This window comes from Vicia villosa, unplaced genomic scaffold (assembly GCF_029867415.1).
Source record: "Vicia villosa cultivar HV-30 ecotype Madison, WI unplaced genomic scaffold, Vvil1.0 ctg.000685F_1_1, whole genome shotgun sequence".
Classification (NCBI taxonomy): domain Eukaryota; kingdom Viridiplantae; phylum Streptophyta; class Magnoliopsida; order Fabales; family Fabaceae; genus Vicia; species Vicia villosa.
In genome coordinates this window covers 518,168-531,809 of record NW_026705307.1, presented here as the reverse complement: position 1 = coordinate 531,809, position 13,642 = coordinate 518,168, and positions in this window count along the sequence as shown.

Here is a 13,642-nt window from a genome sequence, read left to right as displayed (position 1 = left end):
GAATGGAGACTCTGAAATTCCTGCTGCAGAGTATGGAGATGCTTCTATGCAAGAAGCAGATGCTAAAGATCATGTTGCTAAATCAGACCCTGTTGAGGATATCCCAGCAAATGATACTTCTATGGAAGCTGCAGATCAACATGTCATTCCTGTGGTTGAAAGCGGTGAAACTTCTCTTGATGAACCTTCTCGTCTCGCAAGGACTCTAGAAGAAATTCAGAAGAGACAGGATGAGCAAAGCTCACTCAATGAGAAGTATGATGCTTTCATTGAGAGGCAAGAAGGACACAACAACGATGTTAAACAGATGCTGGCCAAGATCTTGTCAAGACTAGGGCCATCTTAGTTTGAGTCTATGTTGTTTCTCTCTTTTCTTTTGCATCTGTTTTGTTTCTGTGCATCTGATTTTTTTTCATCCTGTACTTTTGTACCCTTTGGTTGAACCTTAATGAAATCATCTTCTTCCTCCATGTGTTTCTGTTTTATTCATCTGAATCTTTTCTATTTTTTTGATGATATGACAAAAAGGGGGAGAAATACTGTGATAAATGATTTGATTTAATCAGTTGCATTCACTAACAAGAACTGCAAGTTCTATATGGTTTAAGTGTTTTGCAGGTACAAAGAAGTGAAGTGAATCTTCAGAAGCAAACACTAGAAGCAAAACCATAAGAAGTGTTATTCTGTAAAAGGAATAAGCTCTTGGAAACTGAAGCAAGCTGAGTGCTGTCAAGCTTCAGAGATCAGAAGCAAGAAAGAAGAATGAATCAGAAGCACTGATAATAGAATTTGAATATCATTGTCTATCCTGTTCTGACAAAATTCTATTTGCTCTGATACATATAATGTTATGGCTCTGATACATTATTTGCTCTGATACATTATTTCAGCCTATATGGCTCTGAAACATATAATGTGACCAAACATACATTTTATGTTCTAACTCGTTCATGCTGACTTTTGTCGTTTAGTTGTTGTTCTGTAACATTTCAGGATGTAGAGATGCTCTGATGATGCTCTGGTACATTCAACAATGTTCTGATACAAATCTAGCATGAAGTGATGTTGGTAGACATTCAAAGTTCTGAAGCTATCCGAGGGAAGCAGAAATCAGAAGATGTGAATGTTCTAGAAGATCCAGAAAATTCAAGTTCTGAAGCTGTCCTGAATGGAAGCAGAAGTCAGAAGCTGTGAATGTTCTGAAGATCAAAGAAACTCAAGTTCTGAAGCTGTCCACGATGGAAGCAGAAATCAGAAGCTGTGAGTGTTCTAAGGATCTAAAGAAATTCAAGTTCTGAAGCTGTCCAATGGAAGCAGAAGTCAGAAGCTATGAATTCTCTGAAGGCAGAAGCTTATATGATCGTCTCTACCGAAATAATCAGGGAAGTCTTTTATCAAAGTTCTTCGAGTATTTATTTCAGGGGGAGATTATTTATCTCAGGGGGAGATTGTTAATCTCAGGGGGAGACATATTCATATGCTTATGCTATAGCTGTGTAATTTGTCTTTTGCCGTCTACTCTTTCTGATCGCAAATTCATATCATTTATATATGTTTTTGTCATCATCAAAAAGGGGGAGATTGTTAGAACAAGATTTGTTCTTATCAATTATCTTAGTTTTGATGATAACAATAATATGAATTTTGCTTAAGATAATATGGTACTCTAATCCAATGCAATTTCCCTTTCAGGAAATATATAAAGAGTACGCATAATTCAGCGCTCAGAAGATGTGTCTCAAATGGTTCAGCATGCAACATCAGAACATGGTCTGGCAAGACATCAGAAGATGGTCGAAGCAGAATCAGAACATGGGTCTATGGAAGCATCAGAAGAACATGAGATCAGAAGCACTGAAGATCAGAAGATGGTATCACGCTCAGAAGCACTTCAAGGTCAGAAGATCAGAAGATGCTGTGCACCAAGCTGTTTGACTCTGATGATATTCAAACGTCGTATTCACAAACATCAGATCAGAAGGAAGTACACGTGGCAGACTACGCTGACTGACAAAAGGAACGTTAAAGCTACTAAAGGCTACGTCAGTAGACACAGCGTGAACAAGGCTCGAGGTAGTTGACAAAAGCGTATAACATTAAATGCGAAGCTGTACGGAACACGCAAAGCATTAAATGCATTCAACGGTCATCTTCTCAACGCCTATAAATATGAAGTTCTGATAAGAAGCAAGGTTAACGATCCTGAACAAAGACAATTCAAATTAACTTGCTGAAACGCTGTTCAATCAAAAGCTCAGAATCTTCATCAACTCACTACATTGCTGTTGTAATATCTTAGTGAGATTAAGCTTAAATTGTAAGAGAAATATCACAGTTGTGATTATCGCTTTTAAGAAGCATTTGTAAACTCTTGAATAGATTACATTAAGTTGTAAGGAACTAGAGTGATCGTGTTGATCAGTATACTCTAGGAAGTCTTGGCAGTTGGCTGAGAAGTTTGTAACTAGAGTGATCAGGTTGATCAGAATACTCTAGAGGAAGTCTTAGGAGTGAACTAAGCCTAGAGTGATCGTGTTGATCAGTAGACTCTAGAAAAGTCTTAGAGGGTATCTAAGCAGTTGTTCCTGGAGTGATCAGTGTGTGATCAGAAGACTCTGGAAGACTTAGTTGCGGACTAAGTGGAGAACCATTGTAATCCGTGCGATTAGTGGATTAAATCCTCAGTTGAGGTAAATCATCTCTGCGGGGGTGGACTGGAGTAGCTTCGTTAACAGCGAACCAGGATAAAAATAATTGTGCATTTTATTTTTATTGTCCAAGTTTTAAAGTCACACTTATTCAATCCCCCCCTTTCTAAGTGTTTTTCTATCCTTCACATTCTGCAACTATTAATGTATAATTAGAAGAAAGAAAACCATATCCTATATGACCTAGATTTTATCCCTTATAAAAAGGATCCTTGTACCATTATTCTCTATGCTTATTCCAAAAAAATTCTCTAACAAGTCTAATTGTATTTAAGGTTTCTCTAGTACTCATCTTCTTCACAAACAATTATAATTATTCCCCCTCTTTCTTAAACCTTCTTTTTTCTGGCAATGGATATTATTAGGGAGTTAGACGAGAGAGGTAATGCGATTGAACCTTCCAATAGTAGAGAGCTCAAGAAATTGTATGAACAATGCTAGGAGAGTGGATGAAACAATCGATTATAGGCTCCTCAAAGTAGGAATGTTTGGGAGTTACAAGAACACCTTTAATTTTAGTAGTAATATTGACTCTCTTTTTGCTTGTTCTTTCTCAAGAAATTCGATTTTTCCATGGAAACCAGTTCATCAAATTGCTTTTGGGCGGAGGACTTTGAGACACACTACACATGGGATGAGATAGTAGTCACATTCAAGAGACATCTAAACTTATTTGGAATGGAAGGTGAAGGGGAGGTGACCTTGGGTATGTGCTTCAAAATGAAGCATATTAAAATGGTCCCAAGAGGATCCGCACGCTGTCTTTTACATGTACATGTCAGTCGTTAACGACTTATAAATGCTCAACCATTCACCCATTTTGAATCATTTCTTGCTACCATTAACGTCATTTCCTCATAAATAACGCCTAATGGTTGGGCCTTCATAAGGGTATTCGAGATCATCTTCTGTTACCTAGAGGTTAACCCCACCATTGGGGTCTTCTTGTCATTCTACAACACTAAGGCAGGATCCAAAACTAGTTAGGGGACAATAGGCAAGCTTTTAGGAATAATCTTATCCACCCCTTACTTTAACCATTATAAAAACTAGAAAGATAGGTTCATGATAGTGAGGGGATAATGGGGTATTTATGGTCGCCATCAAGGAAGATGGTACTAATTGTTTTCCCTAATATCGCATGGAGATTCCATTGACCATAAATGGCGGTGATTTTGAGTTCTTAACCAAAATAGAGAGGGATGTGGTAAATACCTTGGATGAGTTTAATGCCATGGGTTATAGGAAGATCATGGAGCTAGATCACGGAGAAGGTAAAAAAAATTGATGAGTACTTGCTAAAGTTTAATTCATGTATGCAGTTTTGGTTAGGGTTCTCTTAATGATTTAACCATGAAATTTTTTCTTATTTTTGCAAAAAGATCGTCCCCTTTAAATTTCTTTGAAAGAAAAGCACACCTGGCAAAGAAGAAGGTTTCTTAGGGAAAGCAAGAGACTGACAACCCTAAAAGCCACCAAGGCGGAATTGTGATTAAAGGCAGCAAGAGAGGCATTATAGATGTCAATGTGAGTCCTAGTCCCTTTAAGATGATGAAGTCCGAGAGACTCGGATAGGGTTCCACCTTCGTCCAAAATTAGAAGAATAAGGGCACAATGCATGTGTAGATTATTATCCTACATGACATGTTTAAGGTAATGACTAGAACTGTTTACCCATTTGGCAAGAGGCCCCTAAAGGTTAACCTGAAGATATAACCCAACTGTTCTTATGGGATACACATTATGACGTTAAAAGGTACGCTAGTGCTCACCTCCCTTTTGCTGAAGATTTCCCCTAATGACTTCAAGGTCATGAGCCAAATTGGGATCAAATATCTACTGAATATGGTGGAGAGCCATTTAGTATAAGGCATAATGTTAGAGAGGGTTCTCTTTAGTACTCATGATCATGCGGCCACGTCCGTCGACGAGCTGAAGGTTGACTTGAATAGTGAAAATAAGGTACTGGATCAAGAGCAAGAATCTTTTGAGGCTGTCATTGACGAGTCATAGTGTTTAGAGGCGAAAATAAAGGTAGCCATGGAAAAGGCATAGAATAATTCCAATGATTCATGCAAAAAGCTTGCTCAGGATGAGGCTAAGCTAAAAGTGTCCCTCTTCTCCTAAGAAAAGATGGAAGGCAAGTTGCCAGAGTGTCATAACGAGTTGGTTAAGACCTCTAACGAATATTTTGAATTCGCCAAAGAGAAAGTGGTTTTCTTGTATCCTAGCATGGAATTAAGGCAACTTGATCTTCTTGCTTAATCGTAAAATGTTTTTAAAAAGGTTTTTAAACTCTTAAAATAATTGTAAATGTTTTTCAAATCAAGTTTTTTTGAAACACACAATTCACATATCTTACATGGCAGACTGACCAACATTCCTCTCTTTCTGTTTGTTCCTTGTCCTTTTTGGATCATGGGTTCTTTGTTGGCTTTCGCCTTGAGATTTGGATCCTTTTCCTTATTGGTGAGAGCCGCCCCAGACGTATATCCTCAGATAACCCTCTTGAACGAGCCTTCAGACGTATTCCCTCAGATAACCCTCTTGAACGAGCCACCAAATGTCCTTCATCTTGTGATACTTGTACCATTGACTGGGATCAGGTCCCATGGTGTTAAAATTAGGGGCTGGTGGAGGTGTGATATCATAATTGTGGAATAATTCACACCATATATGTTCCTGAAGAGTGTTGAGCAATGTGACTCTTATTTAGTGTCCCGCTGTATTTAAGGATTGTCTGATCCCTTACACATGAGGTGTAGTGATTCTGACATTTTTATTATGATGTGTCGGGAGCGCCAAATGTGCGTTCATTGGCATCCCTTGCTTTCTTCTATGTGTTACTTTTCTTGTCTTAATATAGCATTCTGCTTGCGCCATGATTTTTTTCATGAACTCTTAATTTGGATTTATAATTTTAAGGGTCACCTTATTAAAATGGACGAGATATTCCCTTAACGACTCAGAGGACTTATGTCAAACATTGAAGAGACTTGTGGTTGATAACTTATAGAACTTACTTGTAGAAAACTAATGGTTCAACTTCTTCACCAAATTATAGTAAGTAATAACCAACAAACATGGTAAATTCAAGTACCATTTCAGACAATTATCAAAATATATAGACGTCATCCTCCAAAATTCTTCATTCTAAAATCATTAAAAAAACCCAAACTTATAAGTATATGGTAAAATAATAAAGTCAAAGTTTTTATAAAAAGTTTTATTATTCTAAAATTGAATGTATTTTTTTCCATTTAATGGTGAAACCAAATCATTCCTTAATAAAGTGTACTATTTGTTAAGAACCTCAATGGGTTGGCTCAGTTGGCAAATGAGTTTTCTCTAAAAAGGGACGGAACGATCTCGGCTGGAGTCAAAAACGCTCTGGGGCCACGGTGCCGTCGCCTTCGAGCCCGGGTTCGAATTAGTCACGTGGGGCCCCTTTCCCCGCGGATACCGGTCGGTTAAAAAAAAATGTATAAAAAGTGATGACATATCTCAAGACTAAGTGCTTAAAAAAAAAGTGTATAAAAAGTGATGACATATCTCAAGACTAAGTGCTTAAGAATCACCCACAAAAAAAGTTTCACTTCGGCAAAATTGAAAGAAATAAAATGGAAGTTTTCATTTTAGTACTAGTTTAGAGCATCTTGGAGAGATGATGACAGGAGATATGCAGAATACAAAACAAAGATACACAGTCCCTTTTTAGTTTTCCAAAACAAATTGCTTGATTGCTTAATTTCTCTTGATTAGAAAGTACATAAAAAAGATTTGCACATAGACAAAATAAGTGGTTGCAGAAAAAAGATTCCAAAGAAATTAAATACACATAAGTGGCTTGTAAGACAAGTTACAAAATCAAAAGCACACTCAAATACATCATTAACCATAACACTATGCTTTCTTTTCATGCAAAGAATATTATCTTAAAAAATGAGTGAGATCTAGAATGAGTATTATTTTCTCATGCCCACAATAAGTGTGTTGTTGAATAAACCCAAACATTTATTTAAGTAGCAAGTGGAAATCTTATGAGATTAATTCTATAAAAGTGTAATATTTTTCTTGTGGTGGTTAAAGAGTTATCTTTATGTCCTTATGTGGGAAATGAACGTGTTCTCTTTGACCATTTTGTGAAAAGGTTTTTCTTATAATCATAAGGAAACTCTTGATGTTTTTTTCAAAACCTTTTTGTTTGTCCTTGTGACACAAAAGTAAATACAAACTCACATGCTAGTCTCTAGGGCGCCACATGTTCCCATCGTGCCCTCTAACCTTTCCACGCTGGTTTCTCATGGTGCCTTCCACCACTCCACATATTACTCACACAACATGATATATATTGCTTATAAAGCATCATTAGTCATTCAATAGCACATTTTATTACTGGTAGCAAAAGACTGTTCCGTTTAGGTCCGTAACATTTTAATTAAAAAAAGTTTAAATAGTTTTTTATTTATACTTTGACTTTTTTTGATTTTTGTCCTTATTTTTTCTTTTTTAAAATAAAATTCAATATTTAATTTTATTTAAGAAAATAAAGATAAAGGGACAAAAATAAAAAATACCTCAATTTACAAGGATGAAAAACAATTTAAATAAAAAAATAAAATAAAATGGTACAATAAACTTCGTTGAAAGTAAAAGGTTAAAATTTTATTTCATCCTATTTTTGAAAAATAAGGCAAAACGAGATTGACACGCACACTTTGCATTTTTAAAAATTAAAAACTATTAATACTGCAAAATCACACAAAAAAATAAATAAAATTATTTTTAAAAAAAGAAATATATTTAAAATGTGTTTTCACTTTTTCGTTTCTCTAAAATTTTTATTAAATTTTAAATTTAGAAATTTTTAATTTTTGGTCTCTCCTACAACTTTGTGAATGTTTTTACAACTTAGTAATAGAATTAGTGACATTTTACTACTTAGCGACGATTTTAATAAGAGAGATCAAAAGATAAAATTCTTAATTCTTTAACAATTTTTTTTTGAAAAAAACAAAAATATTAACTTACGGGAGAGTTTTAAATATATTTAGAGAAAAAGAATTATGCACTGACAATGTAAAATAATTTTACACTGTCATTCAATAAAATATTATTAATCTGTTATATTATTTAAAAAATAAAAATAAAAAAGTAATTTAATTGAATATATAATTGTGATATTCATTAAACCTATATATCTAACTCTTAAAAATAATACAAAATTAAAATTAAAAAACACATAGGAAACTTTGCCATCTAACATTTAAAATATTATTAATCTGTTATATTATTAAAAAAATAAAAATAAAAAAGTAATTTAATTGAATATATGATTGTGATATTCATTAAACCTATATATTTAACTCTTAAAAATAATACAAAATTAAAATTAAAAAACACATAGGAAACTTTGCCATCCAACATTTAATGGCTAGAGATGATCAATGAGAAAGATGGACTAGTCATGGAATAATAATACTGTTAAGACCTTGTCCTTGAATTGGATTGGACCAGTCTATTGACAAAGGTATATAGGTTTATTTTTAGGTACAAAAAGGTGTATAGGTTTTAATCTTGTTTGCCTAAGACAAGGTAGAAAAGGATAAAAGATAATGAATGTGAAAAAAAAGAACAAACCATAAAAAGACAAATATAATAGAGATCGATATAATGGTGGATGGATTCTGAGGTTTATCTGTTTTATATGAGACCTCAAAGAAGATGTAAATGGTCCCTACTTAAAAACAGCTTTTACAAAAGATTTCAGGTTTTTCATCATTACAAGCACTAGTATTGTCACTGATTTTCTAGTCCTACCCACCCAACTCTTCAACAAAAACAAGAGTACTTGATAATTATAATGGTTTGTAAAATTTATGTCAAGATTGAATATTGTAACAAAATATGCTTCTTAATCGTTGGTTTAGTTTTATAGTAGTAATAATTTTGGGTACTTTTAGAAGAAAAGAATAAAAAATGAGAGAGTGGAGAAAAAGTTGATTGACTTTTACTATTAGAAAACGCAGGCGTTGGTTCTTTTGATAATCGGAGTTACTATTCACAAGACAGAGACTGTTGGCTCCACCAAGATGAACTGAAGAACAAGACCCCCGCGTGAGTACTTACTTACTGTAAAATTGTCATTTATATATTTGATTAGACATGTATATATTGTCTTTAGTTGTCTCTTGTTGTATCACAATAAATATAAAATTTTAAATTTGTAATGGAATCTTTGACAAACTAACTATGGAAAACATCAAAATTTTAATTTAAAAGATTTAACATTGTTCAGTTTTTATATATATATTTTTTGTTCGAGAAGAAAATGCTGATTTACTATACATTTTATTTTAGGTCAAAAAGAAAATATGGATTTACTTTTTCTTTAGTGAGTGTTGATTTACTATATATTTCAGCTTAAGTCAAATTAAAAAAAATCTAATTCATACTATATGATTTAAAAAAAAAAAGGTCATGATGACTAGTTCAATTGGATGAAAAATTCAAATCGATGAATTGATTTAGCTATTTTATATTTAAAAAATAATTTAAAATGACACTGGAAGAATTTCACTCAATATAATATTTTTTTCTGCTTTTTTTATTTATCAACTCAATATTATTTTTTTTTTTTAAATCTTGGTATTCCGTCTTGCGACCGATTAAATTAAGAGGATCAATTTCAGTCCCCTAACAAGATTCGAATCTAAGACATTGAGAGGAGCACCCTCTCAAAACTCAAACCTCAACCACTAGATCAATCATCGGGGGTCAATATTATGAAAGAGGCGGTAAAGTAAGTAAACTCAATCATATTTTTACTAAGTCTTTGATTAAAAAATAGTTGATATTTCATAAATGATAGATTATACATGTTCTGTTGTGAAATTAGAGTTGTTCGATGAACGATTGAGTAGTATTTGTTTCGGTGGATTTGAGCTTTTGATAGTGAAATTGGGTTGATCTGCGAAGTTAATACTATAATGTCCTAGTCAATAAGAGAATAAAAAGTAATGTGAAAGTGAGAATGAAATTAAATACCTAAGAATGATGTGTCTTCTCTTTTAAATAGTTAAATTAAGGGTGGCCAAACGGGCCGCCTGCCCTGCGGTGAAAATCGGAGACCAAGCTATTGATTAATTTGACTTGTAAAACAAGAGTTCAACATCAAACTTTATTGTTTCCAAGAAAAAGGGGAAAGATCGAACAAAACCCACAAATAAATATGCAAAACAATAAACAAGGCTAAAATCTAAGTAATAAAAGAGATCAAAGGTACATGATAGACTATACAAAGGGAAGGTACTAGCACACTATGTATCTATAGTACTATATAAGAACCTCTTGAAATATTTGTGTAAAAGGCTAAAATTGTTTGTTTGCAAATGATTGGGGAGATGAGAAAAGAAGTTAATTTTATTGTTTTTGTGTTTGGAAAGACATAAAGTCTTATGCCTACGTACCAATGAAGGATCAAAACCTCGTAGTATGTGGTACAAATAACAAAAGGGTTTGTTATGGTTGATTTTAATTGAAAATACATTTTGTCATCTTAAGGAAAATACTCAACTAATCACCCACAAATTATGAGAAGATGGGTCTTTGCATCATCATGAGGGAAGAACTCCAGCTTGGATATAGAATCAACAAGTATGCCACTAACTCCCTCAATTGAAAAAGAAATCAACATCATTTCAATCAACAAGTGTGCTACCTTTACTTTATCATTGGGCCTTTCGTCCTGGGCCTTGTGGGCGGGCCATAATAGTTGCCACACGAGCCCTTGTCTATTTTTTGCAGGATGTGGATTTTTCTTGTATGTTTCAACCTAATTGTTAGATCCGTGGAGGTGGAGAGCTCTCATGAGGGTCACTATCATTAGGAACAGGCGCATTGAATACTTTTGTTGTAATAGGAAACATTCTACCAGGAATAACTGTCATTTGTCCCTACGCTAGTTGGTGATGATGTTTCATCTTCCTTACAGTACTTGAGTATTTTGAACATTTTTCGATGAAATCTCAACCGTTGATGGTGCACAATGGATCATATGATTTTAAAAGGTGAGGCGTATATAAGAGGTTCTTAAAGCCTAATTTCCCCCTTTTCTGTCATTCGTGACACCCAAAAGAATTCCTTTATGCCTTTATCGACATTCTTTCTTGCGAATTTGTTCTCCCAGTTTCTGGTTAGGCTCATACATGATCTTCGCTCATTGGTACTTGACATGCATGAGCAATCGATCCATTATCCTTAAGATAGAGTCAGCGTCTTCTTCTTGCTTTTGCCTCCTTTCTAGGGTTTCCTAGGATGTGAGTTTTTACTACTTCAACTTTTCTTTTGAAATATTTTGTTGTTTTGACACTTTTTATATGGGAATTTGTGATTGAACTTGATTTCTTATCCCATTTTGTTCATATTAGTCTCTTTTTGCAAATTTTCTAACTATGGAGATTGCGTCCACTATATTTTGGAAGGAGAAAATAGATATCTCAACCGATTGGGTGGACTAGGAAACATTGGAGATCACCCCTCTTTCGTCTACGAGGATGGCTTAGACTACACTTTGACTGTGGGGCCTTTGTATGACTTGGGAAAATTTTCATCCAATGGACAAAAGAGGATATGTAGTGAACATGACAAGTGTGTCATCCTCTTCCGCGAATGCTTATTTTTCCTTTTGGGCTTTCATCTTCCATTTAATGACTTTGAGATTGGTTTTATGAAACACTTGATTATCACTCCCTTACAACTGCATCCAGTGAGTTGGGTGTTTGTCAAGATTGCTTCATCTTGGTTACTCCCCTTAACAAAGAAGCGCATACGAAAAAATATGTAAAATAGAACCTAAGTCTTTTAATGTGTGAACAAATTTATTTCACAAGTTCTAGAGTCAGGGTCATTTTTTGAAGGGGAGCATACTTTATGTTTACAAGGAGGGGGGTCTATCTCAAGAAGAGGTATATTTGAAAAAGCAACGGGTGGCCTTTTACAAGGAGTTTGGTCATGTCAACAGCATTGTCCCTCCTGATTGAACGTTAAGGAAGCGAGTAAAAAGGTTAATTGAGACCCACTGATTAATGGACAATAGAACCGACGGGGAGATGAATTATATCTTTGGTCAATGACATAAGAATCTTATTCTTCGACTACTTTCTTAAATAATTCCTTTTCTTATGTGTCATTTATTGTCTACGCATATGCGTTGACGAGTGAGGAAGCAATGTCGCAGATTAAAAAAGATTTTTGAGTTATCTTTTTTCTGGTGGGTACTTCAAATACTCTATTTATTGAGGGAGTTTCTACTTCGGCCATTATGATTAGGCCGCCTGTTCGAACTACTCCTTCCTCAAAACAAGTGGAAGATTGGGTTTCACCTGGTGGACGAGGGTGTATGCTCATCGTAGCTTGAGGTTAGGAGAAGTCTGACTCTTAGCTTTGAAATTTGAGAATTTTGGATAGAAATACTGCTTATTGAGCGTCCCCGACTGAAATATGGTGAGATCATGCATCGGCTCCGATTGGGTTATCTCCTATGCTGCTAGCTCACCCTGGTCCAAGAACTATTAGGGAGTTCCTGATGACAATTATTTTTATTTTTCAACTATTTTGTTCAGTCTCTTTTTTTTATTTAAAATTCAGTTTAACTTCTTAAATTTTACAAAATGTATCAAGTTAATCTTTTCCATTTAACCGGAAAAATCGGTCACTACAACTATTTGTTAAGTTTTTTATTCTTGTTATTCATCATCATCATCATTTCTCATATTCTATCGGAATTCTAAACCAAAAAAATATCATAAAATCATAACCATGGAATAAATATAAAGTCTGCGCGTACTTTGCACCAATTTGTACCTGGTGCACAATCCCTTTATTCACCTCTCACCAACGAATATGCAGAGCAACATGGTTATGAATAAAAAAAGTGTTATTTTTCTTTATAAAAAAAAAAAACTTGTGCTGGCTTACCTAATCAAGATTACAGATCAACTTTAATACATCTAATTGATTTTGGATGTTGATCCATATCATATGTTTTGAGAGTATTACGCATTTGCCGCACCAAACCCATATCCCGTTTTGAAACCCTTTTTAGTTTTTAGCACTCTCTCGCGTCTCATCTTTGCAATTCGCTGCTCCACTTTAGCATCCCAAGTTCTCAACCCATCTCACAGTTTCAAACTTTATGACTTTTCTTTCTCATTTGCAATTTAGTGTTTTATTTATTTATTTATGGGTTTTTTTCAATTTGCAGAAAATGTATGTTTTAGGATTCCAAAGTTTTATTTGGTTAAAATTGAATTTTGAGAAAAGGGTTTAATTAGGGCAAGTTTTGAGAAAATTTATGTTTCTGGATTTTTTTTTCATTTTGAAGAAAATTAATGTTTAAGGATTCCATAATCAATGTCAAGATTGAATTGATTCCAGAGTTTTATTGTGAACAGGTTTAAATTAGAGCTTCAACTTTTGAACAACACAAAATTGATCTCACCAGTGACACTAGGTCTTAAGGATTAACTTTGATTAACAGAAAGAACTAATGCGAAGGATCAAAATAGTTTTTTGAGAAGTAAGAGACCAAACTATACTTCGAGTTTAAAATATGAGACAAAAAAGAATATTTAACCTATAATTTAAGAGTCTCTCATCTCCTTGTTAGGAAGTAAAATTAACATATTTTAAAAATAAAATAAAAAACATCTTCACAAATTAAACAAATCTTAAAATATGAGTCAACAGGAGAACAAAATTTCCAAGGGTCAATTTTTATGAGTTGGTAAATTGAACTTCTCATTTGAAAAAACTGATGGTGTCTCAAGAGACAGTAAAATCCTACAGCAATTTCAAAAGTAAGATCTAGTGATAAATAAAATAGATCTATAGATCTTGGATATAGGTTGACCAAAAAAAGGATCTTGGATATG